The 27,231-nt window shown below is 39.7% G+C and overlaps 1 long non-coding RNA gene across 1 annotated transcript; it reads right to left on the bottom strand.

The window, feature by feature from the left end:
• Window positions 1-19,167: 19,167 nt before the first annotated feature.
• Window positions 19,168-22,603, bottom strand: LOC147652937 (uncharacterized). The gene is made up of 3 exons (XR_015287418.1): window positions 22,430-22,603; window positions 20,777-20,889; window positions 19,168-20,532 (listed from the first exon to the last, which is right to left on the bottom strand). It is a non-coding gene; the product is annotated as an uncharacterized LOC147652937 (long non-coding RNA).
• Between the last annotated feature and the right edge of the window lie 4,628 nt (window positions 22,604-27,231).

The raw sequence follows: 27,231 nt of genomic DNA, 5'->3' as shown, positions 1-27,231 counted from the left end.
TTATAACTTCTTATGTATATATTATTATAACTTTATCCAGAAGAATTGTTAGCAAACTTAGAGAACTCTTGACTTCACATATAATGATAAATAAATGTATTTCGTCCATAGACTAATGAAACTTGCTCTCTGCACTTCACCCATTAAAGTTTAAACAAACACACCTTGGCATGTTGCAAGCATTTTTACCTGCAGAATAATAACGTTTCTTTTGATTAAAGCTTGGACATCTTACAGATCATTGATTTATAGGAAAAAAAGTGTGACAAGACATTCAAGGAGGGACTAGATATTGAATGGAACTCAGATTTTGCAAAACACTCACATTTTTCTCTTTTAATAAGGACAAGTCTCCTGGTGAAAGATGGAAAATAAATCAATCCATTATTTTAAAGAAATGTTCATTCACTCACTGTGATGTGTGTCTTTATATAAATACAAGTTTGTTCGACTTGTTTAATTCTCCCACTAAATTCAATATCTTTGCAAGCTGAACACAAAGTTTTTGTATTAAAGTAATTTCATAGTTCCAGAGACATTCCCTTTTCACCTGACCATCTTCCTCCCCACATTTTTCCAACTAAATCTCCCAAATGTACATTTGGGTTGTCTGTCTCAGAAATGCTTCATGGTTTTCTGAGGCACAGCCTTTGTTTGCCCAGAAGTCTTTTAAACTGACTCACAGGTGAGCACTCAGTATGTTACACTGACCTGCTGACAAGAGAAGGTGCTAATTTTTCATCTTTTTGAGTAGCTGGTTTTTATTCAACTGCTGGAAGAGAGGCTGATGTTTCTTGCTGTTTCTACAAAAGAATTTTCTTGAAAGTTCAGAGCACTTTATTTCTTAGTTGGATTGTGTACAGTCCTTTTATACTTTTTTTGCAGCCAGCTTATTTACATGTATTTCAGTCCTAAATGCACAAGAATTCTCCAGAAACCATCTAGAGTTTCATTACATTAAAACCCAGAAAGGACCAGTAGATTGTCTAGTCTTTATATCACAGGCCAATTATAGATCATTTTCACATGGAGGCTAAAGACTGGTTTCTGACAAAAGCATAACTTCTACAAAGGTAGCAAATCTTGATGAGCATACTAAGCAATGGAAAATAATCCACCTCTCCTGAGGATTATCTGCTGTAATGGAAATCACTACTAAAAAACTGCGCTGTGTTTTTCAGATTAATTTGCCTGCGTTCTGCTTTCAGGCATTGATTCCAGAGAAGCCCTTTAGAAAACCTTTTCTTTTTTCATTAAGTTATTTAAACACTGCCACCAAGCCTTGTGTCTGATAGACCAACTGAAATTGCTGTGTTTTCTTTGTGAAGAACTTCCTTTGCTTTTCTCATGTCTTTCTACCAGTCTTCAATTTCTCAACAATTTTTTTTTAAAGGAAGGTTCCAGAAAAAAAGGTGCTATTCTAGTATTAATGCTATTCTAGCTCATGAAAGTAAAATAATTTCCTCATTTCTCATCAGTGACCTCCACTGCATACATCCCCAGGTGGCAAATCTCAGCATATTTTGAAAACGGGTTTGGAATCAGAATTTTTAGCCCTTAAACCCATTGAAGGATCCCAGTGGCATTTCCCTCTGTGCATTAATTCCTTGAGGTCTCTTATTTAGCGAGTTTTTATTTCTATTTCAATTTAATTCAAATGTATTCAATACTATTATTACTGATATGATAGTTTTATTGATACTGTACTTCTTTGTACTAAATATTCAATACTGATATTAAATATAGGTATATTTAATACTTAAAATAATGTTATATGTAAAATAGATAATTCTTTAATATTTAAAAAAACAAAAGGTTTTTTAATAATGGTTAAATTCAGTGCTGTCATAGTTTATCCATCTATCTTGATAAACCAAGTCTTAATTAAAATTAAAGGAATACATGGGGTTTGATTCACATATCCTCTTTGCCATAAAATTTTATTTTTTGCATATTTACATGGTTTTTATTTCTTTTCTGATTTAAATTTCTATTGTATTTTCTACCAGTACCTCTTGCTCCTTCTTTCCAAGTTCTCTGGAGCCTTTTTGCCTTTAGTAATCAGGAGAAGTGTCAAATACTTTAAAGACCACCACCTGCCGGTTTTGTCTAAATAGTCTTCCCTTTCTTTTGTTGTTTTTGTTGCTGAACTTACTGGATAAATTCACAGAGTTACCAGTTCAGCCTGCTGCCAGTACAGAATGCAGGATCTCATGTTTATTGAATAAGTCTATTAACCAAAAACGTTTTTAATCAAACATTGACTTTCTTGATTCAGAAAAGAAAAATCGCACACCCTTTGACCAGAAGTATAAACCCAGACTTCTATTTCCCAGATCACTTGAGTATTCTGTCCCTCAGTCAGCTGTCCTTGGGCTCACACAAGGGGTCAGACTTGTTGGGAGGGTATACACAAGTGTGTGCACTTGGTCAGATTTACTACAGGTGGAACCATCCAGAATGCTGTTAGACAGAGAGTTAAGCCACACAGAAAGAGACATGGACTTTTAGCTTGCTTTACCTTGGCAAAAGAGAGTCTGAAATTAAATTTAATAATGGAGTGTTTAATAAATATATCATGGGAGATAGGCCAGTATGTCTGAAGGAGAAAAGCTGGTTAAAGTAGCACTGTTGACCCCAGAATAAATGTATCTGTATTGTCTAGAAATGGATGCAGGCTCAAGTCTCTGATGTGACATGGCACTCTGCAGTATCCTGGCCCCAGGCCTCGTCCTCATTCACTGCTGCATCCCATGTTTTCATGGTTTTGCCTGCAACCCACAATTTTTGAGAGTTATGCCAATCTACACCAATCTCTGTTGTCCTTGAAGAAACAGCCCCAGTTGCAAAGGACCATTTTTGTCACTCTGCTTATAAAATTATATAAAATGCATTTGAGCAGAAGATAGTATCTGAGCAAAAATATCAAGAGTACATAGTAACCTGTCTCAGCATTTATGCAATGCAAATTAAGATTTCTTTGGAGAGGGAATCAGGATTGCTTTTCATATTAATTCCTTTTGTTTGTTTGTTTTTGTCTTTTTCTTAAACTAAAAATATTTTTCCTCTCATTTAAGTAATCCTGATTACTGCAGTACCACCTGTCACAGCTGAAACCATTACTTAATAACAAAGAGAAGGTAATAACAATGTCAAACGGCTGCTGCAAGTATAAAGAAAAAGAGAATTATTTGACACTAGATGAGTATGAACAAATGAGTCTTTCTTGTTTCAATATGTGTTTTAGAAGTGACCTTTCTTCTTCCAAAGTTTTACGTTTGCTCTTGTTGTCCCAGAAGGCAATATCAAAAAAGAGTAGGAAAAAAATCAAACTTCTTACAAGCCAGCAGGAGAAGGGACTCAAACCTGAGTGCTCTCTTGCTAAATTTCTGCTAAAGCAAGGTTAAAAACTCTACATATCAAAAGAAAGAGAATATGTAACTGCTCTCTGCCAGCTATAAAACAAAACTAGATTTTCAAAAGCTGTTTATAATTAGCATGGATGGGGAAAGAAGAAACTTTAAGAAATCTCCGCAAGCAGATTTTAAGTTTTTGTATTATATATGTCATTCTTAATCATTCATTGGCTAGTTTTGTACTGTAGCTTTTGGCCTATACCTCACTTAGAAGCTGTTAGCTGCAAGTATTAGAGATCTGAGGACTTGATGGGAAACAAACACCATGTTGTGAATAAAAGGAGCAGAGCCCTTAACATTGTGACCAGTCAAAAAAATGGCAGCTAATTCTACTTTTCATAAAATACCATATTTCCAAGATCTGAATATCCTGATATGTCAAACATTTTAGGTTTTAAGACTCCCAAAGGCAGTCATATTATCATTATTATAATTACATATTATATTTTATAATAATATAATATAATGATTATCATGACTTTTAATTCAGTGACAATGGCCTTAATTAGGTCAGAACATCAGCTAGAAAATTAAGCAACCACAAAATAAGCATGTCAAAACAATGGGAAGAACCCTGCTTGCAGAGTGCATCCAGCACTGCTTTGCTCTTGGATTCAGTCTCCAATCTGGCTTCACAGGCCCGTGTTTCCAGTTGAAAAGGCTATGGAGCCCCACAAAAGCAAGTTGAATATTCACTACCTGTCCCAGGCAGCCAAGATCTCCATGCTCTATAGATGGTGTTCTGTCAGGGGAGCACACAATGAGGACTAGAAAGCCTACCAAGCTACAGTGCAGCTCAGCAGTGGAGTGCGTAGAGATTTGTCCTACATGCTGGCATTAAGACTTCTTCAGTCAGGTAAGTGATGCAGCTATTCAGAGACTTGGAAAAAAGATATTTCTTAGAAAAGATATTTCCATGCTTATTTAGCTGACAGCTGCAGTATTGGTGAGGTATGAGGCTACAGCACAAAGGCTGTACCTTTCAGGTGACTTCTAGCTGTAACACATAATTCAGGACATCTAGTCTTTTGAAAGGCCTCGAATGGGGGATGTCAACCTACCAAAGAGCAGTCTAAGGTTCCCATACACAAACAAAACACCACCCAGCACACACTATTTCTTTCCTTCAGAGAGGCAGACAAAAAGAATGAACCACAGGTAATGTATATCATTGATACTGCTTAATATGAAGGTAAATCTGTGGGGCACTGAAATCTTCAGTGGAAAAACAAAGCTAAATACGTTAGTACTCACATAGCAGCAGAATCTTGAGGTTAAGCTTTCCACTGTGTGTGTGCATCTGCCAGATTTACATTGAGTACCTGTGAACAGTGGGGTCCTGTGCTGTCTAGAGGCAGCCTGAGAATGGCATGAGAGCTAACAATGTGGAGTTAAAATATACTTCTACTGTCAAAGGATTCTAGCTTCCTTATAACTTTTGACTTGTCCAGTACTCACAGTTTTTGCTTCTTTCTTCTCCTGAGACAATGTATGCTGGCACCCAGTGCTCAATCATTCCTCTCTCAATAGGCAGTATAATTATCAGACTTTTCTTCTCCAACATATAGGGTTATCTTCCTGTATTAGAAAGTTGTTCTCCTGTTCAAACACAAATGGGTGGCACATTGAACACTGTAGCACAAGACACAAAAGTAGCTAATATATTTTCCATTTTCACCCATTCTCCCTGTGTTCCTAAATCTTACATTCAGCAACTTGCAGGTAGCAGAATTTAATTACTGAAACACATCAATCACCAGTTTTAGGTCCATTGTGAAAAGCAAATTAGATTTCCCTGTGTAATACAAAGGCCTTTCCTTTGTTTTGCAATAGAAATGACATAGCACAGGCATGAAAAGCACAGATAGGAAAAAGACAAAAGGGAAGAATTGGACTGTGAACATAAAGGACATACTTATACTGATGGACACAAGAAAACTCCTGGAATAAGAGCTGTATTGGTCTGGAACATAAGGGTTCATTAGTACACTGGTCAACAGGAGTTAAATGCAGTCTAGCAACTGCATTATTGAAAAAAAAAGAAAACAAAAAAAGAGGTAAAGAATGATAGAATCGTTTATAGGGTGGAAAAAAGACCTGTAATGTCATCCAGTCCAAGCATTAGCCTAGCACTTCCAAGCCCACCAGACTTGAGGAATCCTCCCTTTGCTAGGTTATTACTTCTCAATGAACAAATGAATAGCCAAACTGGTGAGAGACAAGGCTGACAGAAGACCGGATTTCAGGTTACAGCTGCCCTAAGGGGCTTGACCAGGAACAACTAAGCAAATGGCAAGAGTAGACTACAGCCCTTCATTACACTTCCCCAGTCACCACCTATTTTCAGCCCTGGGCTAAGTTTGACTACTGTGTATTGTACATTTCCCAGTGTACTTCTATTAGCCTGTCCAGTCTCTCCTAGTTCTCCCCTAAACCTTTAGTATTCACTGCATCCTTTGGCAGGCAGTATCACTGACACATCACCTACTGCATGAAGAATAACCTGCTGCTGCTTGTTTTGAGGCTTGTTCCTACTATCTGACTTTGATGATCCCTAGTACTTGTAGTGGAAGAGACAGTGAACCATCAACTCCCATCCATCCTCTCCACCTCACTCCTGATTTTATAGCCTTCTAGTATGTCCCCTGTAATTTGTCTCTTCTCCAGAAAGAAGGATCTCAGCTTACTTAGCTATTCCTTGCACAGCACACGTCCCATATATTGATAGCCCTTGACAATCAAGGACAATTGAACCTTTTTCCAGTTCTACCTATATTCTTTCTGAGATGAAAAGACCAGAACAGTATAAAGACACAGACATGCCATGCATTTATATAAAGGCATAATGAACTCTGTTTTGTTCTCTATTGCTTTACCAATAGTTCCTAACATTTGCAGTTTTGTTGTTGCTGTTGTTGTTCAGTGCTGAGCACTGGGCTGTCATTTTCTTGGAATTACCAATAGTTTCCCCAAATTCTCTCTAAAAACTGGCAAAGGCTAGGTCAGAACCCCTCATTTTACAAATGAAATTTGGGTGATGGCTTTCCTGTGTGCATCACTTTACTTTGACACACATTTAATTTCACTGTCTATCGCAGTTGTGCAAAGCCACATTTTCATTCTGAGCTGTCGTTTCAGCCATGTTCCATTCTTAGCAATGCTTCAGTAGATGCCAGGAGCACAATGACCAGAGCCTGCACACAGAAGCTGGTGTCTCCCATCCTCCATTCAACAGGATACCTCCAAATTGAGGCATTTTACTGAAACATCACTGTGAGGAAAGATGAGACATGGAATCCCAGGAAAAATAAAAAAATTAGGGAAATACAGGAAAGAAGCTGAAAGAACTTTCTATCTGTCAGTAATTATGAATGCACCTGTTTTTGGGAATCTAAGTTGTAACTTGTTCAGTTGTTTTATAAAGAAGGTGAAATTCAGCATCTGTGTGTGCATGTGGAAGTCTTGTCTAAGGTCTGGAAATCAAAAAGAGGGAAAAAATTTAAAGGCTTACAGCAAAGTTTGCTCTTGACGTAGCTAGCCCATGCCACTGCTTTCCTTGTAAAACTTGATAGTGTCTTTTATTGAGATTAGAGGAAGTGTTTATTGCACAATTCTAAATTGAGGTTTATTTTCAGCCACAATAAAGAAAGCCTAGGAGATCACTAAGGAATACACAGGACAGAGAACTTGAACTTCTTTAGTCAGATTTTAGTGAACAGACAATGTCATATACAGTTATATGAATTTGGACAAACACAAAGAAATTTGGATCACACAGAATGCAAATTCTCTTTGAAAGTATGATCTGGTTTCTGGTCCTAATTTTATGTGCTGCATGCAAGGATATTACCACTTACCTATTGTTCTTTTTTTTTTTTTTTTTTTTTTCCTTTTTTTTTGTTCCTAAACATTAGATATCTTACCCAGAATACCCAGGATAGGTATGTTGGAGGTTTATTTCCTACTGTTGTATACATACTTATTTTCCGTATATTTTGGCTCCAGATAAAGTACTTCCACTATAAATTTCTGCCAGCTTTGTGACAGAGTTTAAATGTGACAGCTCAGACAAAGAGAAATACTTTGCAACAACTGTTGCAAAACAATTTTTTTTACCCAGCATGACTGTTTTAGCCAAATTCCACTGGGCCTTTCTAAACACCTCCCCTCCATCCCATCCCCCACATACTTCACAGGATCACTTAACATTTAATTTGCCTTGAGTTATTGTAGTGGCACTGGCTGCTGTTACAGCTACTGCATTTCATCTTTTTTTGCAGCTTTGCTGAACTCTCTCTTACACAAGTAACAACATTTGCAAAGTGCTTAGGATCCATCTGCTTCACACAGTAGACATGGAGAATCATTACACCACTAACGAATAACAACATTCTGATTCCCCCAAAAATAACTGGACCTATTTTGTCTAGAGCCCATCTTCAGAAAATCAGATGGCACAATTTGTGATGATCCAGGCGTGCATTGTGTTCTTAGGTCAGAGATAAAGTGATGGAGTCTGGGAAGTCACCCCAGGAGCTTCCATACAGATGGTGGTAAGCCCAGAGGGCGGCAGGACAGGGATCTGCCAGGGCATCCCAGAGCCTCAGCAGGGACAGGGCAGCTGGGGAGTGGCCATGGGAAAGCCCAGCCCAGGAACCAGGCACATCCCTGGGGCAGGGCTGAGGGCTGGATGGGCTGTTTGTTTGAGGGCCAGTTGAACTGAAATGTGGTCCTGAGCCATCAGCAGGGTTGGAAGCCCCCCAGGAGGCACTGTCAGGAATAGTCCATCACATTAGTGCCCTCAGGCCATGGCAGGGTGCCCTTGGGTGAACTCCAGCTACATTCATCCTTTGCTGTCTTCATCCTCCATCCCCCCCCTCTTTTAAAACTCTTGGGAACTGGTACCAACAGGTTGCAGCATATTAATAAACCTCCTGGGGTGTTGGTAGGCCAAGCTTTAACTGGTGCATGACTGAGTGTTTCAGAGTCCTGGCTGCATGTTCTGATATTAACTGTGTTTGTCATGCTACGTAAGGGCCACGATCAGCAACTGGCCTCAGGCAAAGGGAAAGTAATCAGTCTTTTGGAGAACTTTTCCAGTGGCTGCCAAGAATTTTCTGCATGAGGAAGCCTATTAACGAGCATCATGTGAGAGAGTATTTACAGAAAGTCAGAAAATGCTGACCCAGGATGAGGAAAATGTCTCCTCTGCGTAGTTTCACAGCTGAATAACTCTCTGATATTTCATTGAAGGGATTTATAGATAAGAGTTACAAAATAACTGTACAAAAACGCTTTTAAAACATGTTTATACCAACAACAGCCTGGACCTGTATGGTAATATTTGAACAAAGATTACATTGCAAGGGACAAAAGAATGTTCCTGGGGTGTAATATGTGTGCAAAGTAAGGTCTCAAAGGTCAGGTGGAGCAAACCACCCCCAAAGCTCCTTACTCACCACCTCACCTTGCGGCTGAGCCAGCACAACAAGCCTGCAAAAGCTGTGTGTACAAGTTAACTAGATGTGCTCCTAAAGGAAACTCAAAACCTCCAGTCATTTAAAGAAAATAAACTATGCCATTATGAATGGTAGATATTATTTATTACACAGAAAGAAAAGGTAATTTTAAAGTTCTTTCCAGCAGTTTTGTCAGAAAAGCAAATATTCACATAAACAATGTCTTTTAATTCTGTTGCAATTTTGCTTTTTTTGGCTATAAATCAATGTTCAGAGCTGAAACATGGGATGTAAGCATGTAGGCTGACAAAGTTATTTCCCTGATAAAAATATATATCAGAGAATTTTGCTCAAACCAAATAGTCACTAATGATATCAGTTCAACTATTTTATTGTCCTTGTCTCTAGAGCTTCAAATGACTAAGTCATAGCAGCTTCTCAGGTGATTGTGAGTTGGCTGCCCTAAGCCCATCACCAGGGATTTACAAACCCATGGTGGAGCAGTGAGGATGATTTGCCATATCATATTGAAGCATTTCTGTCACCTGTGTGATTCCTCTCTCATCACTGAGCTGGGGCAGGCTTCCTGCCTCACCTGTTTCTATTTCTGCACAACTGCTCAGAATTTTTTATTAGTTTTATTTAAACGCAAAAGAAATTTAAAAAAAAAAAAAAAAAGGAGGAAGCCAATTGTGACAGAAGATATTAGTCCAACTTGTAGCAACATGATGTGCCTGAAGTTAATACTCAGCACTGCTGCTTTGAAATAGTGACATTTCCATTAAAAAAAGCTAGTAATCAAATCATCCTGAACCAAACTGTCTGCTTTGTAACTGAGATTCTATCTACAGTGGCATTTAATATAAACTGTAAACACAGAAAATGAATTTTTCTTTTATGTATTGCCTTGTGCTCTAAGCAGATAGATTTCAAAAGGTTGTATGTTTTATCTCTCTTTCAAACTTCTCCACCTTGTGCCTTGCTCAGTCTATGGAGACATACACATATCCTTGGGTATGTGCTCTATGTACCCATAGACTGGTGATACTATAAACATTTCATACCAATTTGATCTGCATTCTTTACCACTGCAGGTCAGCTCTGCCAGCTAGTTGTGCCTGCATGATCTCCTAATATACCCAGTATTCTTTCCAAAAAATCAGAAAAAAATGCCTGACAAATGTTCCTGATTTTCTCAAAAACGATGAACCTGAAATTTTATCCAAAGATTATAACAAACCAAATTTGGCTTGGGTTTTGCTCTTTGATTTAGGTGAAAAAAAAGATACCAAATTCAGTCTTTTATGGAAAAAGGAACAAACTAAATAATAAAACTTCACAGAATTACATTTTCATGACTTTTCTTATGTGTCTGCAGATGGAAAACAGTACCAATTTCTCCTTACCCCAGACTGGCCATGCAGACAGTGAGTAGTGTTTTGGTAGGCAAGCAGCCACACGCTGCCCCAACTCCTCCCAGAGCTGTCAGAGCAGAGATGATGGTCAATGGCTGATGGGAACACGTCCCCAGTGGAAGGTGAATCCTTTACCACCTCCTGAAGAAAGGTGTCCACCAAGCACCAGGCTGTGTCCCCTGCTCTGCTGGGGGCTGCACACCCCAGGGTTGTTCTGTTTAGAGAGCCAGGCAAAGCTGAGCTGAGAATTACAGTGCTGGATGTGGATTGACCCATCTGGATCTCAAATATCTACAATGGAGACTGCACAGCTCCTCTAGGAGAGCTCTCTGTCCCACTGCTTGCTTGTATGCATGGAGAAAAAGGGTCTAAAGCACAGAGGCTTGTGGCAATGGCTTCCCCTCAGAAACACTTACATAAATGCTGTCAGAAGCTGAGTTTCCCTTTCCACCCAGTGTCCTCAAAAGTCACATTCTAACCAGCCCATCTGGCATGTTCTGGACTGAGCTCCAGCCCTGTGATCCCTGTGTGGCAGCATTTGGAGATCTGTGGCCAACAGCTGAGCTGTGACAAAAGCTCTGCACCCCCTGCACAGTGATTCTGCTAGCTGAAACCCAAACATGGCACTTTAGAAGACAAAAATTTCTGTGTCTTCTTCTACAGTCACCATTTCTCTTTCTTGCTAAAGAGGACAGGGTCAGTGGTCATCATATTTGAAAAAAAACTCTGGGATTTTGGTGCTGAAGCAGTTAAATGAGCAGGGCCAAGATCCTTCCCAGGTGAAACTCTGTTGGTTAGAGCATGGTGCCAGCAATGCCAGGGTCCTGGGTTTGGTGCCAGTATGGGCCATTCAGTCAAGAGATGGATTCAATGATCCTTGTGGGTCCCTGCCAACTCAGAATATTCTGTGATTCTGTAAGCCTTGGCCAAATTCTGAGCAGCTAATGAGATTTTAAAGGTGTTAAAGTTCAGCTCAAGAATCACAGGGAAAGCAGAGGTGACATTTAAGGACACAGGCCATGAGAGTGACAGTAGTACCCTACAGTGCAGGCTACAAGGCTCAGTGCAGCAGGTGTATTTTCTCTGCTTTGGAACAATAACTGAACACTAAGAGAGACTCCCTACAACTCTTTGTCACAATCTTGGCAAGATACAACAGAAGGAGATGCACAAGAATCTGACTGACCTTTTGCAGCTAAGACAACACAAATGCATGCAACGCAATTACCTTGTGTTATAGTGATAAAAAAAAATTCATTCCAGCTCTGGACCCAGACAAGCGTTCCAATACTTTATTTTTTTCCCAGTAACAATGTCTGCAGAAAACTCTGAGTCATCCAGACAGGAAAGAGATTAATAATATCCACCTTGAACTCTAGACAAAGATGAGAGTTTTCCAACCTGAGTTGGGAAGAAGAAGTCTGTTTGCTTCCTTTAAAAGTAGGGTGGTATTTTACAAAAAATATTGGAATGCAAGATGCAGAAGCCATCCCCAACATACCTCGATTCTCAGTTATTGCACAGCTCTATCTTCCAGAGAAACTGGTTTCAATCATTGTCAGAATATGAGAATAGTAAATCCTCAGCTTGATTCAGTGTGGCATCTCTCTTACATTTGAGGCACACTGCAGGGCAGGCAGATCCATATGAATGTTGGTAAGACCAATCTTTTGCTCTGTACACACTGTCACAGGAGCTTGAAGGAGAACCACAAAGCAGAACACTGATGGACCTGCTGGCCAATATGAAAGCAATTCTGCAGGCAGCTTTGCTGTATACCTCTCCTACTGATCAAGAGCACTGCTATCAGGCACACATTGTGCAGCATGTATGGCTTTGAGATGAGGGCTTGCATAGGGCTTTCTGCTATTTAGTCTTCTTCTCAGAATTAGTAAAAAATTCAGAAAAGGTGGATTGATGTAGTTACTAGAGCACAGAGCAAACCAAGTTTTCCCAAGGTCCATTCTCACAACCTTTGCCTTCCAGTGAATACCAGACAGTTACCAGTGAAACAGTTGCATGTGTTCCATTTTTTAAAGGATTGAAGATGGGATTTTCAGCATAGAGAAACTGATTTGCCAGTGGGAGCAACACTTGCAGCATCCCAGATTAACTGTGGGGCTCTTGTATGTGTGCAGAAGATATGAACACGTGCAGCAAGAATTTTCTGAAAGGCTTGGATTTACAAATGCAGAAGTAGCAAGTCTGAGAATAACACAGGTCCAACAAACTGTTGACCTAAAAGTCTGAAATGTTTGTGGTATTCAAAAGCAAAAAGTTAAGCAAAGAAGCCTTTCCCCATTAGAATTTCTAGACTACTTCTCTAAGTCATGCCCAACTGAGTGCTGAAATTGTAATGCCAAATGGTCTCTTGGTTCTCATGATTCTCTCCATTTTAGGATCAGAAAATAAAACTCAGCCTGTGGAAGAGAGTCTGGTGAGCATCCCAGGGTGAAAGGGGTACTGAGCATTAGGGCTGAGCCTGAGCTTTGTGGCTGTGGTGCTCCTTCACATCCAAAGAAAAGGATTGTAGCAAAAAGAGATGTTACCAGAAACCTGCATCTGGAAGCTCTCACTCTCTTAATCAGCCTAATCCCTGCAGGACCAGTGAGAACAGTTAAATAGTCTTCAGGACATGCACAATGCCTGATCTGAGGCTGTCTGTGTAATTCCTGCCCATTAGCACTCACAAACCCCACTGAGGTATGATCTGTCTCATTAGGGTAAGTGCTAACTGCTGCCCCTCGGTCACATCATCTGCTACTCCAATGCACACTGCAATCTCCAGCTTTATTTGAGACATTTAGGGGTGGCTGAAATCTGTATATGACTCACTGATTATATGAAAGCATCAGTCTACTCTGTATGGTCTCTGGGTTAAACTGATCCAATCCAAATTACATTTAAACAGATTCAAATGCACAGCTCTTTGCTCCAGTACAAATGAATAAAATTGAAATAGTGCCTACCATAAAGGAACTGCTCTTGCCAGATTCTTTAAAAAGGCCATGCTTGATGCTGATTTTACCTCAAATGTCACACTAAGAAGCATCTAAAGGGAACTCAATTTTAAAAAATGCTCTGAGTTTTCAATACAGTGCACTTACACCGCCGCAGTCCAGAAACAAGTAATGGTCTGAACCTTCTGCACCATCTTGAAGAATTTGAAATCTTCATCAATTCAGCAAGTCAGACAAGGAGCACTTTGGACTATCCAGTTAGAAATGCCTCCAATAGAGGCAGTGCTGGGGTCTGCATGGCCAAGACAGCAGTAAACTGGAGATGCAGCATGACCAGGAATGGCAGGGCTAGAGCAGAGAGGAAACATTACTCCCCCATTCCGCCCCAACTGTTCCCTGCTGGTAGAGATCAAGTCATGATATTTGCCATACTAAGAGTTATTACTCTGCCTGTGGACAGACAGGCTAGACACAGTCAAAAATTGATAACTCTATTCATTTGTCTTTGCCTTTGTAAACCTTTTCTTTATGCTGAAAAACAATTCAATAGAATTTACCCCTTGGCAGACACAGAACAAAGCCATTTCCAAATCTTAGAAAGACTGCAAAACTTTTTTACAGGCTTTGTAGAGCAAAAGTAGAAAGCCAAGGGGGTGGAAAAGGTTTACATACTGCTGAACACAGGGCAGAATTAAACTGAATGAAGAAAATTCCTGGAAGAGTCAATACACTCTCTCTGAACCGTCAAATATTTTGGTTCACTTAAGCTGTGTGTTTATGTTACTATAATTTCCTAAGTTCACCTTGGTAAAAACTAACAGACTCTGTCTTGATAGAATGAGAAACAATTGAGCAGGATAAAGTGAAAGAGAATGAACAATGACCTTTCCTTCTGCAGAGCCCATTGCTGAGAGAGGCAGGAAGAGATCTATCTGGTAATGTTTATCTGACTAAGGCAATTTACTGGATGATAGCTTTCCCCATAAGATCTAAGGACAAAAATGGCATAATATCAACTCACAAGGGACACACTAATATGAGCCCTAAAATGAAGCCCTCTGTGCTGAACCAACTGTATATTTCATATGTAAGCCATGCCATTGAGATGTTTAATGTTCCTCTGGAGAGCAATAGACCAGTGACAAGAAAAATAAACAAGAGCTAAAGATGAAGATGTCCTTGAACCGAAAGTGCTTCACTTTAGGAAACCCAGTAAAGTGAGCAAGAAACTGTGAAGCATAGTTGCATTAAAATTGACAATATTTTTTGTGTCTTTGGTGGGATGACTTGGGTATTTTATGCCTTAGGTCTCCATGCAATTATGAAGACAGTATTTTTAGCTCACTCTGTCCTACTGAAAGGTAGAACTCCATCTCCTGATGAGAAAAAATCCTTTTGGTGGGAGTGGAGATTTAACCTGTGACCTTGTGTATCTGTTCAGGTGTCCTCACCACTGGGCCACAGTGCCACTTTCTCCTTTCCCCCTCATGCGTTCGCTCCCTGACATTTCAGCATGTCAATAAAAGTGTTGCTGAATCTGACTTTTTCCTTTAGAACATTTGATTTTTAACCAAAAATTGCTTTGTGAGAAAAGTCCCTGCAAGCACCACATGAAATGTACTAACAATCAGGTTAATCTAATAAATACCTTTATTCTCATGCAGTTCATGGCCGCAATATCCCAAGCTAAACAATCTAAAAATACACCCAAAGGTTTGTTGACTTTTTCTTTAAATCACTGCCTAAATGCATCAAGCCACTGGATCTGGAGTAAATATAATTAAGTGAGCAGAAGTGCAAGGGTATGGCTGGTTTCATAAGGCATGTTCACAAATAAATACATATAATGGCACCTAACCTCTAACTGGGGTGAAACAGGAAACACAAAATGTCCAGAGGCATAAAATGATACAGTTTATATAATAGCAAGGTCTTCAGTGAAACCAGATTCTTTGAAGTTGCAGAGTGAAAATGCATTTCTAAATATTAAAAGTTATCTAGGAAATTAATTTCTTTTCTCTAAATTTTGAGATTTCCATAAGTATTTCAGCATAGCTGATCCAAATTTATTAGAGCTTCCCATTCTGTGAGTTAAAATATATTTCCATTTCTCCTCTATACGTAGAAGTTAAACAGAAGTCAAAGTGTCAAGAGCAGCTTGAGTACTAAAATTCATTTTTTTTCTTGTTCTGATTTTAAATTTGGAACTTGTGGCTATTCTTAAAATTAAGATATTGATCATTATTTCCAATCAGTCATGCTACAGTCCTTATTTTCATGCCAAGGTCTTTTTTTAAGTGTGTCGAAAAGTAATCTGCGCTATTACTTTCAATTACAGTTTAATAATTTATGAAATTACTTAGTATCATACCTGCAATATGTCAGACAGGCTTCATTACATTGCAATGAGGTCTGATTTAACACAGTCATTATTGTTGCTGTTAAGGATTTGTGGGGGGAAGATTCCTGCAACTGTATTAATTTTAGCCATTTTAGACTAAAATAAGCAGCTACAGATAAATGACAATATACAGTGAGGTACTTAAGTATACCTAAGACTATCCTGTCTCCTAATTGCAAATACCTACCTTTTGGAATAGCTCCATGTTTTGCACTCAGGGAAATAGTCTCCTACATTTTTTTACAGCAAATTGTTTTACAAGCAAGGATGAACTATGAAAACTCATGAGGAAGGTAAAGGCTTGCATAACATTCCTTGGCAGCCAGGATGTGGGCAGCTTAAGTAGCACAGAAACTCCTTGGAAGTGTTGATAAGGACATCATCTTCATACAAAGCATGCTCAGGTGTAGCCCTGGCCCTCTGTTGTGGTTACACTGACATGTGAGTTATACCCCTGATGTATGAGACTGTCAGTGGTACAAGGTGAAGAAATGTGTTCCATGTAGCAAGGAAAAAAAATTATTTGGCTCAATTAAACTTGGAACAAGACAGCATTTGGGAAGAAAGCACAGAAGACTTTTTCTTTGGCATTAGTTCTCAAACTTACCTTTAGGTGGCCATTACTGAGGGTTTGCCAACTTTGAGATCAGGGGTTATTCCAGATTTTGAAATGAACTCAATAGAACAGGTATCTGGGTTTCTCAGGGCATGTCCTGTTTTGTAATGAGGCATGAAAATCTGCAAATACGTAGTTCAACATAAACATTAGGAAATGTTTATAAATTTGTATTCATAACTGCTGTTATGAAAAGCTACTTTTTGAGATCTCAGTCTTCACACAAAAATCAAAGTAATTTATTTAACCATGTGTATAATGCCAGGCCAAGAAAGGGACCACTTTCTTTCCTGCAGGTATTCTGGGCAGAGATAAACTAACAAAAATAAAGCAAAACAAAACTGTACTTCATTTACCTGGGATCCCACAGGAACAGAATTAAACCAAAATTTAACCCTCCCAGACAATTGAAAACAGCCTTTATTCCAAGGTTTAATACTGCTGACTGCAAGACCATGGGGTAATACTCTTTATAGTTTGTATTTGATACAGCCCCAAGTACAACACATTGAATAAATAATTGGTATAATTCTTTGCTGTCGTTTTCAGCTCATTAGGAGTTTTTTCCTGACTCAAATGCCAGTGGCTGAAGATGATTTGAGGCTTCAGTCCAAAGGGCCAGTGGGTGCTGTGCTCTTCAGGAGCCACAACAGCCTGGCAAGAAGGGAAAGGTTAACTGAGGCTTCTGCTGGGGAGGCAGACGAGAGACTGGCATGTAGAATTAGAGCAGGAGCAAATGTAAGGGGGAAAATGAATCACAGTATTGATGTCTAGAAAGAACAATATTATGACTGTATGGATTTAATGACTGCTGATATCTAGTTCAGTGACAGGTAGTCTCATCTACAGGGACAAAAGTACACAGTGTGCTTCGAGGAGACCTAGAGGCAATCCTTCAACTCAAATCCCATGATAGGATAATATGCTATGGCTTCTTTTATGCTGGAGGTGGCATCCTTTCTAGATCCCTTCTGAGTATGTCAGTCGATGATAACAGCATAATTTGCCTTAGAAATTTTAATTCCCCACACACACACCCTTTTCCTTACAAAGAAGAAAAGCGTGAACAATTCCTTTGAGCTGTCCTGAATAAATACTTTAAGAATATTAAAAATGAGAAGTGGATTAAAGCTTTCTGAGTGAATTCCAAACCATGTAGGGTGCTTTGCTAATTTTAAAAGGAGGGATGTTATAACCTTCGATGTACACAGTGTGTGATAGACAGGCATCACCGCTGTTCAGAACAGGCACAGTAGATCTGTGGCTGAAGCCAGATGTATAATCTCTTCTGGAACATCACCTGCCTGTCCTTCCTTTTTCACAGAGAAAATTTAGTGAGGAGCAGGTAAGGCTGTGACATCACAGTTGTTCTACAGGAACTCCTGGATGTCATTAGCTGTTGCACTTTGTTTGCCTGTATTTTATATTCCGCATGCATTAGCAGTTGCTTGTTTTGAAGTTCTCCAGGGTATTCTACATCGAAGTTGCCTGGTAGCAGAACAATCTGTGTTCCTCAGATATGCAAGTGACTAATTTTCCATCAATCAGAGATGAGACTTAAATAAATAAAGGTACTTCATGGGGCTGCTGTGCCTAATGATAAGCAATTATATAAAGTCAAATTAAGGCAGTTCTTTGTGAAGGTCCTGTGAAATTGGTTAAGCAAAAAGAATAACGGCACCATTTCAGTGATTCATCCTATTGCTCATTTCAGTGGGAGCATTATCTCAGTTAACTGATGCAATTAATATGAAAATGAGGAAATCATTGTTTAAGGAGATGAGGAGAAAGAGGGGGTCTTAATGCAGCAGCAGTGGAAAAAAAGAGTCACAGAGATGGAAATTTGCATAGGTCAATGGTAATGTAATGCATTTAGCACATATTCAAAGCTTAACTTGCATAGTAATACAGATCCATTAAATTCTCATTATGATGACCTGTGTCCAACACAATTCAATTTTTCTGAATCCTAATGATAAAAAGTTAATTATGTAAGGTGAAAACCTTTTGTACTTGGTCTTAAAATAAAGCATTGAAAGGGCATTGAGACTATCTTTTAGATATGGCAGGTAGTTTCACTTCTGTTTAATTCAATATTTTATTAACCATGACAAAATCTGAAGTTTGGCTTCTGTGTGCACCACAATTTTTTTTTATGTAGTCAGTGTCAATAGATAGGCCTTTGTCTGTAAAACCACAATTTAGTGCTAGTCATCTTCTTACAAGCTCCTGTTACAGGTTGCATATCCAGTTTATCCTGGTTTCCTTATTTTTAGTAACCAAAAAGCCTATCCAAATTTGGGAGAGAGGGAAGAAAAGACATCTCCCTCTCAGCACTGTATACACATTCCACCTCTTGTCCACTAGACATGTCTTTGAGCCAATGATGTGGTAGAGTGTGAGGTCTGCAGCAGCTGTTTCTTCTCATTACCTGATTTGGCTTCCCACCACAGCTACAGGTGGAAGATGAGGGTCTGCTCAGCCTCACACCATTTCCTTCCACTTATGCCACATTCTCAGATAATGGTCCTCCTTTGACTAACTCATCCGAGGCAGGGAGCAATTGTGCCCGTTTCCTGGTGTACCAAGTCACACTTTGTATTAAGCGGAAGGTGCAGAGATTTGCGAAAATCAGATCCAACAAGGCAGGCTGCCATGTGAACAGCCTGTTCTTCTGAAAAGACAGGCATGCCAGAGCAGCACCTTCCTTACTCCGTCACATTAAAGCCACCATATATCACTCAGACCATGTCAGGTTGTTTTAAATTGTGATTAATTTGCATTTAATAGATGTCTAAGGCACCTTTATTAACATCTGTGCAATGTAAGTCGGGTTTAGTATAAATGAAAGCCAAGTCCTGTGCATATTATTCTCCTTGTCAAGTTCTTTTATTCTGAAATTTGCAATATACTTACAGTACATGACTGGTGTTTGTGGAGGTGATCCAAGTCATGACTTTAGCTGCCTAACAGCGAGCCAGAACTCAGGATCCGTTTGACAAAATGCAGACACCTGCAGAGCAGATGCCTGTACCTGGGCTAGTCATGCAGGGCTCTCCATGCAGGCAGAGAAAACACCCAGCCTCCACACTTCACCAAGCAGATGGCTGCGTGTGGTCCTGGGCATCAGCCTGGCCCCAGAGATGCAAAGCTACATAAAAATAAAAAAAAAGATAATTCTAATTCTTTAAACCCAAGCCAAGATCCAACCTTCACAGTTTAAATTGCCACAGTCCCCTGAGCATGTCTATTTTTTTACCTCCTTTAGTGCTTGTCTGAGTCCCTGTGGAGGTAGGAGACCTTCCAGGGAACCAGTGAAGCTCTCTCAGACAGCACAAGACTAATTCAGCCCCTGCCCCAGCATACACCCATGTATGAAAAGGGATTTTTCCCACACACAGAATGGGCATCTGTCAGAGCAGGACCAGTGCTGGAGCAAGGCAGGGCTGAGGCTCATCTCTCCCAAGATTTCACCATTACATACCATGATTCAGTTTCTTAGCACCATGCAGGAGTTGCACTTCTAAAGCTATTTCAATGCCTTCAAATGCAGATAACAAGGGAAAGTGCCAGATTCTGCGCCTGAACAGGGCAACCCTGGACATAGGAACAAAGTGGGGAATGAGATGCTGGAAAGCAGCACTGCAGAAAAGGACCTGGGGGTCCTGGTCGAGGGAAAGCTGAACATGAGCCAGCAGTGCCCTGGCTGCCAGGAGGGCCAGCCCTGTCCTGGGGGGAAGCTGGCACAGCATGGCCAGCCAAGCAAGGGAGGGGATTGTCCTGCTCTCCTCTGGGCTGGCCTCACCTCAACTTCTGGGGACAGTTCTGGGTGCCACAGCATAACAAGATGGTGAAGGACCTTGGGGTGAAGCCATACCAGGAGCAGCTGAGGTCACTTGGTCTGTTCAGCCTGGAGCAGAAACTGAGGGGAAACCTCAACCCAGTCTTACAACTTCCTTGTGAGGGCAAGAGGAGAGGCAGGCACTGCTCTCTTCTCTCTGGCCAGTGACAGGATTCAAGGGAATGGCCTGAAATTGTATTGGGGGGGTTTAGGTTGGAGATCAGGAAAAGATTCTTCACCCAGACCGTGGCTGGGCACTGGAACAGCTCCCCAGGGCAGTGGCCACAGCATCAAGACTGACAGAGTTCAGGGAGTGCTTGGACAATGCTCTCAAGCACGTTTAATTCTTGGGGATGGTGATGTGCAGTTCTGTGAGATGCACGTGATCTTTGTGTGTCTCTTCCAGCTCAGGATATTCTGTGATCTAAACATAAGCAAGAATTAGGTGGCTGAATGTTTAGTTGGGCTAGAATCCTATTAGACAATAATTGATCTCAGTAAAAATTAAATATCTATTGCAATCCAGTGTTAGGTAGGCATTTAAATACTTTTACAGATTTAAGCACTTGTGTTTCAAAGGTCTAAATTTTTATGGACATTTTTCAGACTACAGTTTTTTGTTTTACAAAAGGTAGAAGATAGATATGGTACAAAAGCTCAAAGGTTACACAGTCATTCTTCTGGCTGCTCTGGCTGTTTTCATCAGCCTCCTTTCTGGCAAGGCAGTCACTTGCTGACTCCCATGAGGGTGCTTCATGTGTTGCTGGTGAGCAAACAAAATCTAATTGAAAAATAATGCAGGAAAAAAAACATTCATTAATACCTTGGTTTTAATCTTTTCTGATTTGTCATTTCCCAACATGAGAAAATTAAGAAGTGCTGGGTGAAACCATGTGATCAGCCTAGACTGTGTAGAGAATTATAAGAAATGGTTACATATAATTAATTGTGATTAACCCTAGTAGAAAAAGAACTTGTAGATCACACTAATCTTGCTTAAGGCAGTTACTTCACAAGTACCACTCTAATTAATAAGCTTCAGTTAAAGAAGAATCAATAAATACTGCTATTCATAGAAAATGGATATTATAGGAGGAGAAAGATTAGATTTTAAAATAGGTTGGTTTCCTCCAAGCACAAATTAAGATTATTTTAGGGAAAAGAGAAATACCAGGTACTGACAAATTGAGGTATAATCCAATTAAAATTTTATTGGTTTCATTCTTTATGAAGATCTGACAAAAGCATTTTATCTCAAGCATTGATATTTACAAAAAGAAGGAATTCTGCTTCTAAAAATAGAGGAAGTCTACTTTTCAACGCAAACACTAATGTGTACTGCTAAAAGAACCTCTAATATGCCATATTAACAAAGCAACAAGCAAAAACAATGCTAGGAAACCCTGATGACTACATCTGGATAGCAAGAAATTCATAGAGTATGAATGTATAAGACAAAATCTATGTGATTAGATTAATTTTCTTTATTGTCACTACCTAACATTAAAAATCCAAGATATTTCCAAATTGGAACAGGCCATAGTAGATATTACCTTTTTTTGCAACAAACACAGTAATATTTTGCCAACAGAAGATAAAAAACCTGTTCTGGGATTCCCTGCAAAAAAAGCTGTCCATAGGAGATATATTTTATAAACCATAAAAATCTTTTTCTTTGTATCATTCTGCTGTGAGCTGCTAGTGTTGTGTGACAACACTGTGACACACTGATGTCCAATTTCACTTGCAACCTTGTTGGAGAGGAAGGGACTGAAGCCAAATGCTTTGCTGGTATAGGTGATCCACTAGCCATAAGAAGCTGTAATATGGGAAGAGTCTTACAGCCAGAAAGGGAAAGCTCAGCTGTTTCAATATCCTTATTGCAATCACAGAGTGTGGTCATGGCAGGCAGTTTGAAAAGAAAAATAATTCAATTTGCTTTTTACAGATTTAGAGGTTTCAGGGCCTTTTTGAGCTGTATCTATGCACTGGTCTTGCAGTACAGTTAGTTCTGCTCACGGGTCACTTGAATCTCCAGGAATTTGTCTAATCTCTCTCTGAAACACTTTTGGCCCTTGCAACATCTGGTAGCAAGGAGTTCCTCAGCATCTGTGTTTTAGGCTCTATGAGGGTGTCTCTTTCCACCACCATTTTGGAATTCTTTCCACTTTGCTCTGCATCAGAAAGGTGGCCAAGTATCTCTTCTCTAATCACCTTATGGCAGACAGGTCACTCAAGGACAATAGACTATTCCAGCATGCCAAAGCATTGAGGAAGCTTTTCACAGCATGGCCACAGCACTTTGGCTCTTCAGTACTCACCACCTTGCACTGTAATCTGCAGTTGTTTCACAGAATAACATCCAGGTCCATCTTTATTTTCCACATCTGTTAAATATCTGTGATCATCAATGACCCCAAATGGATTTGTCTCCCCTAACTTCACGGGCCTGAAATTAATTTGTCTATACTCTTTATCTATGCTCTGCCTTTTGTCAGATAGATTCCTCAGCGGTATTCAGATCACTTATCTCAGGCCCCCAGTTTAGAATTAGATTAATTGCTGCCTGTGAATGCCTTTCCCTCTCAATTGATGAGGTGACTGGCTTAGACTAGATACACAGGTTTTGATAGTTAAACTCAAGTGACATGACTCATATGCTGAGTGCTTTACAAAAGGCAATAACAACAGCAAAATCCAAACCAACCTTACTTTGCATTTCCCCATTGCTACAAATATTAGAAAATTATGTAAAACCTTGGCATGAGCCCACCTTCCCACATTTCTTTAGCTCTTGATTCTGCCATAATGAAATGAATGTATGAATCCATACAGGCTCCCTGCAGAATTTCCTAGTGCAAAAGAGGTAAGGTTATTATTTGTATTTCAGGACCAATAGGATGGACAGACCCTTAATGTCTAAGCAGATCCTGTGGAACTGCCCTTCTGCCATTTCCTTCAGCAGCTGCTGTCTGTAGCCCTAACCCCAGACAGTTTGCCCTGCCTGTACACAGAGAGTTTGATCAAGCAATTAGAACCACATCTGGGTTTCAAACCTCCTCAGAGGTGAGGTGACAGCTCCACAGACTTAGGTGAGACCCACTTCTGTTTCTAATGCCATCAGTAAAATAGAGCTGAAAGATGCTGTCTCCTACTGCCACTCAACAACATCAGTCAGTGCCTTTGGGCAGCTCTGCAACCTCTCCCCTGCTACCTGCCAATACTTACCCTAGGAAATCAAAGCCCTCGCAATCAATGATTTTCAGGGCAGCATCTTGTATGTCATAGAGTATCAAGGTTGCTAAAAAAACCCAGCTTGCCTCCCTAGTGAAGTCCTAGAAAATCAGGGAAGACAAAAATGGCATCTTGCCAGGCTGTCTGTTTGTTCCCAAGCTTTTGCTGTTGGCAAGAACACATCCCTCTGCTGCAGTGATCCCTGCATAAAATTTAAGTAATCATCCTGATAGCTTGCTAGACTAAAATTTGCTGGATACTCATACAAGAATGTGAAAGCTATTTTTGTGCAACATTCTTACTCTGTTCTAACTCAACACTGTTAGATAATGTAGAAATGGGGGAAAAGTTGCTGCTGTGGGAGAGGCAGGGGGTCTTAATATTTCCCTTGCACCAGTACAATGCAGCTGCTTCTTTTGATGGGTTTAACACAGCTCATTCTAATTTACATTGGTGTAAGTGAAATCAAATAAAACCCATTATGTCTCTGAACCCAGTAGACGATCAATGTAATGCAGACTTTTACAACCCCAATTTCTTTTTGTAATAGCAAAGAAACAATATGGGTTTACAGAAGGGCCAGGCTAAAGATAAACCTCCCCTGCCTTCTCTTTCTCGGGCTGCAATCATAAGGATCTAAATAGCCATTTGATTGTGAAGACTGAGGTCAAGAAGGACAACAAAAGATCAAGTGAGAGCCTGGGAGCTCAACCTGGAGATAATCTTGAAACTGAAAAATGCTCATTGCACAGAAGATCATCTACCAATTATGCAAAGATATAGAAAATCTGAACGTTAATTAAGATTATTTTATTACTTTATTAATAATGAAGTCAAATTGAGTTATACTGAGTTAGAATGTGAAGATGATTTCTTTGTATTGTTAAATGACTTGTTTCAATTTTACTGCTTCAGAATTGCAGGAAAAAATATATTTCAAAAAGAATAGATAGATTTGTATTAATTATGCACTCTAGACTTGCTTCAGACTCTTTTGTTTCAGACTCTTCTCCCTGCCCTTATTTTTCTATTTCTCCTTTCCTTGCACTGTCATCTTCCTTGTGAGCTGGCAAAACCCCCACCATTTCTGGTGCCAAAACATCATCTGCAGCTCTGCAAGTTAAAACAGTCTGTCTGTAACTCCCTATTTCAGCACTTTTCTGATCTTTGAAAAAATTAGGATGGATTTTTGTCTGGAGAATCTGCAACAGAACTCAGGATATGTCCACTGGATTCAGTGAAGCTGTCAGATTACCCCAGATGAAAATTGCCGTTCCCCATTCTCTTTTCTTCTTTACATCCTTTGGTAATTTTTCACTCTGCTGCCCTATTTAATGCAAGAAGCATTGTAGGGACACCGTTTGTATAAAATATGTGATCTGAAACAAACTATATTCTAAACAGTCAAGACAGCTTAGTCAAGAAGGATAGATCCTTCCTTCGACACAAATACCCCTGAGTCAGTGGAAGTGGCTGTGGTAGAGACAGAGAGAAGTCAGCTCTCTGATAAAATAGCTGTTCACTTTTGTTTACAGAGATACAGTTTTCTGGGGCTGACAGTGACTTGTCTTACAGCATGAATTGGCACAAGATGAAGGCATCTTAAAAGCTGTGACTTTCACAGATGGCTTGGAATGTCCTTTCTGACTGTGCAGCACAGGAGCATCCTAGATGAAGTGGTTTTCCCTAGCACTACAGCCTGGAAGACAAGTAAGGGAAGAAGGTACCTCAGAGAGGGAGGTAGCATTGTGCATGGTCCCCTCAGTCCACAATTTTACCTGTGCAAATGAAGAGAGAGAAAAGCTCCCCAGTGACGAGACCCCAGCACTCTGAGGAAAGAGATTTCCTGATCCCCAGACTTGAATTTCTTCTGAAATGAAGTGCTGTCTACACTCACAGACTCCCGCTTCTACCTCTGCATTTCACTGCAGATGTTGAAATCACCATTCTCTTTTCACACTCAAAAATGCTCTAATCAATATCACTGGAAATGTCATTCAACCTTTCCCTTGGATGAAAGGTGATGCTGACATTCTACTTTTCCTGAGTTTCCCAAGAGAACATTTAATCTCTGTGACCTTGCAGATATTTAAGGAACCTTTCACAAGATAACACTGTATTGTGACAGACAGCAGGGACTTTCTCACAGACAGCATTTTGCCAACAGGGACCAGAGTAAACATCTGGATTCAGACAGGAAATAGTAATTTTAAAGGAACACATTGTTCATCAGTATCACTCAGTGATATAGTATTATATCTTCCCATTGGACACAATATTATTTTATTTCTCAAGCAAAAAGACCATGACCTATGAATCTGACAGTGGGAAACTGAGGTGGTAAAAGCATCTAACATTTACATATTGCTGAGTGAAGACCAGACCCTGCCATCTATCATTATCAGGTTCCTCTTCATAGTTCTTGTCCTTCTGGAAGGACTGTGAGTGTACTCTATGGATATGCTGTCACACTCAGGGATCAACAGGGGTGACAGTCACTGAAGCTGTATCTAAAGATCTGGGGCACAAACCTCCAAGGAAAGCTGCTTTGCAAAGCAATAGGAAGAGGTACAGGGGTTAAATAGCAGAGATCACTGGGACCCTCGTGAAGCTGCTTTGGTCGGTCAGGTGTGGGCACAGCAGAAAGCAAAATAAATTAAACTCCTCCAGCTGGAAAATAAATATGAAACAGCAAGTGAATTTTTGCACTTCATGACTGAGTGAGCAAAGCTTAATTCTCTAATTATTACCTCTATTCTACCCACTGAGATAAAGAGCAAGTTAGGAGAGATAATCAGGTTCTAAAACACTGTGCCCTCTTGAATTCAGCCCAAATGTAACAGTTAGCAATCATTCCAATACTGATGCACTCTCTTGAAATATCTATAATAATGCAATATTTGCTATTTTGCAATTTTATATGTCAGTATCAGGTGAAGAGATGCTTCATTCTTACTTATTTTTTAACCCACTTTTCATTGCTTAAAATGTTTCAACTGCAGAACTATGCATCCATTGCACAAAAGTTTGGTTAAGTATTCTACATTGCATTATTCTAAATATTCATATTGTTTCAATTTAATATAAATTCTGCTAATACCACCCAGATGTCATCTTGCATTCACAGTCTTAGTTATCTCAATGGCAGATCCCATTAGGATTGACCATAAAATTCCCTGGTTTCAGAAAAGCACTCTGTACTTGTAGCTACTCTACAACACAAAAGAAGGGGGGCAGGGAGGTCCCCTTCTAAAAAACCCAGAAGGTTTTAGTTTTTTCAATATGAAAAGAATAAAAATATCAATACAATAACTCTAAATGCTGCTTGCAGTCAGATTATGCGTTAATTATCCCATGACCCCTATGAGTGCCTGATAACTAAATAACATTCTAATCATTTGTTTCAGCACTTCAAGATTAAATTTTATTCATTCAATACCTGCACTAGATAAAAGAAAAAAAAAATAGAAGATATTTGATTTGGGTTCAAACAATTAAGAAGGATATCAAGGAAGCTGATCTATTCCTCCTTCTTATCTTGTGCCTTTCTTCATGAAGAAGAAAAGAGCAGCTAAGAAAGGAAAGTCTGACTGAATAGCATCTAAACTTGACACAAAGAGGAAGATTGTCAAGTTCACACAGGAGGCTGTCGGCCAGCAGTGAGGTACTGCAGCAGCTGGGCAGCAAGTCAGCTGGCACAGCTGCATTTTGGAGAGGTGACACAATTCTGAGCATGAACTAAATTGTTGCCACAGCAGACAGGTTTCCAAGAATGGCTGTTACCATGTGTTGTGTGCAAGGAAAGGGAACAAGGGAGGAAAGCATCTCACCTCAGCTGGCATAGGTGACTGGAAGAATGCTCATCACTCCCAGGAAATGGCCATATAAA

Source organism: Cyanistes caeruleus, chromosome 5 (assembly GCF_971803275.1).
Source record: "Cyanistes caeruleus chromosome 5, bCyaCae1.hap1.1, whole genome shotgun sequence".
Lineage (NCBI taxonomy): Eukaryota > Metazoa > Chordata > Aves > Passeriformes > Paridae > Cyanistes > Cyanistes caeruleus.
The sequence above is the reverse complement of the archived record's forward strand: the minus strand, read 5'-3'. Positions and strand labels throughout refer to the sequence as shown.